This window comes from Vigna angularis, chromosome 8, assembly GCF_016808095.1.
Source record: "Vigna angularis cultivar LongXiaoDou No.4 chromosome 8, ASM1680809v1, whole genome shotgun sequence".
NCBI lineage: Eukaryota > Viridiplantae > Streptophyta > Magnoliopsida > Fabales > Fabaceae > Vigna > Vigna angularis.
The window spans coordinates 9,146,357-9,148,904 of NC_068977.1; positions in this window are offsets into that span (position 1 = coordinate 9,146,357).

Consider the following 2,548-nt stretch of genomic DNA (forward strand, 5'->3'; position numbering starts at 1 on the left):
ACCATGTGACACTCCTCGGTATCATGCCCTTGGTTTACGTGAAGTCTGCAAGTTTTGCTTTCGTCAGCGTTTTTTGGAGTGGCTTTTCGTCGAACGGTAAGCAACTCGGCCTGCAGAGCTTCTTCTAACACTTTGGCCCTGGGTGCATTTAGCGCAGTGTAGCGGTCGTACTTGGATGTCCAACCTGCCTCCTTGCGAGGAGGTACACCAGCCTTATAATCGCCTGATGTTCGTTTGGTTTCCTTTGGTTCCAAGGCCGGGATTTTCTTGTTGTTGTTTTTTCCTTGAGTTTCTGATATCCTCAATGCGCACAAATTTAGCTATCGTTTCTTGGAGCTCTTCGATAGACTTGGGAGGATCAGCATACAATTGTTCTGCAAAGTAGCCTGGCCTCAGACATGAAGGTAAGTTGCTTATTATAAACGTGTGACTGACATCCTTCACACGCCTGACTGCTTCGTTGTATCTCAACATGAAAGCCCTTAAGGTTTCATCTTTCTCTTGCTTAGTGTTTACAAGCTCTGCCGGGGTCATATCTTGTCTCCTGTTAGCGGCATACTGTTTGCGGAAAAGAGTTTCCACGGTAGCAAAGCAATCAATCGAGTTAGGTGGAAGGGTGTGGTACCATTCCAATGCTTCGTCCTTGAGAGATAGTGAAAAAGCCCTACATATTACAGGGTCGTTGTCTGTATAGAATGCCATAGAACCTATAAAGTTTCGGAGATGGTTGTCACGATCCGCAGAACCGTCATACCTGTCCAACGACGGAGGAGGCTTCTCCGGCATGTTGGTTTGCAAGATTGCCTCTGTAAAGGGCAGAAGGTTGGATAGGCGTAGGGAAGTAGGTCCTTTTTTCCCTCCTGCACCCAATTCAGACGGCCCTCCATGATGGCTTCCCTCGTTGTCATCCTGCCTGTTAGAGGCTGAGGCTTCTGGAGGAGGTCGCTGCATCCTCAAGGCCGCGAGTTCCTTCGCTTGCCTGCGTTGAACTTCTTGTTGTTCCCGTATAACTTTGGCCTGCTCCTCCACCTGCGCTTGCAGCTGCCTAATCAATTCTAGAGTGTTGTTATCTTCCATAGCTCCGGTGGTCTTCTTTGGGTAGACTAAATCTCGGGCCCCACGGTGGGCGCCAAATGTTTCGGTATAAATGTTGGGGGATCGAGATAGTAACCTGTCTTTGCTTCTTCTATGCGTATGGTTGCTCCGTTCTCCTATCACGGCACCACCTTAGCTCCTTTGCTCACCGAGAGGGGGAGGTACCTGCGAGGATACTCCGACGCTCAAGTCAATGTGTGTTTTTGAACCTTAGTTCTTCAGAGATAGATTAATATCTAATATATTTTCTTAGTATTTCCAATGTAGAAAAAACCAACCTTCATCCTTTACCTTCTCTTTCTATTTATAAGCTGACAAAAATTATACCTGGAAACCGTTCAAAATATCTTAACCAATCCGTTCCTGAGATTTCGGTTGGTTGAAATATATAACTGCTCCTAATATCTTAACCAACGTGTTACTGATATTTCGGTTGGTTTAAATATGTAACTGCTTGATCGTGGTTCTACATACTGGATCAGTGGATTCCGATATTTAGGGCGAGATCTTTGCAATCGCTCTATTCGATTATTTTGATTTGAGCTGATTACTTTTAACGGAAGTAACTATGCGAGCGCCTATTTATACTAGGAGCTCGTGACAAAGCGATCATTGAGATCGCGTTTATTTCAAGACGATCGTTATTAGACGATCGCTTTTATTTCAAGACGATCGCTTTTATTTCAAGACGATCGTCTAATGATGAATTTGTTTTCGGTCGATCACTTGAATTTATGTTTGCTTCAAGACGACCACTTGGAACTGGGCTTGTTGTTAGACGATCGCTTGAGATTAGCTTTTGGTAGCTCTTGTTCCAAAACGATCGTTCCCTATCTCCATTACTTATTATTGCGGTGCACTCCAGGGATTATACTATACACCGAGCAATATGAAATTTTTTATATAATCTTGAATTATATAATTGCAAGAAACATCTATCTAACTAGAGAGATATAAATTGTATTGTACTGACAATACAATATTTCAATCATGTAAATAAATTTCTTATTTCTTATTTCACTCATTAAAAGTACTAAATTTGATACACTCAAGTAAATAAATTTTTTATTTAAATCATTAAATAAAACTAATTTATTATAATATACAATACAGTATTTAATATTCAAAATAACTATTTTTTAAAATTTTAAAGAAAATTGCAAACCACACCCTTGATTTTATACAACTAACATGGCAATAATATTACAAATTAATTTTACGAAAGAATATAAAAAATACTTTATTTTTATTGTCAATTTTAATACAATTATACAACACCAACAATTAGAAAAAATACTTAAAAAAACATTGTTTTGTTTCCTCCACTTTTAAAATATTACTCAAATTGTGTTTAATTTAATAAGTAATATTAAAAAAGCAGAATAAAAGTATCGAGACTAGTTATTAGTAATAAGGATTTAATGACATCAGTTTTATACGCAGAACATGGGAA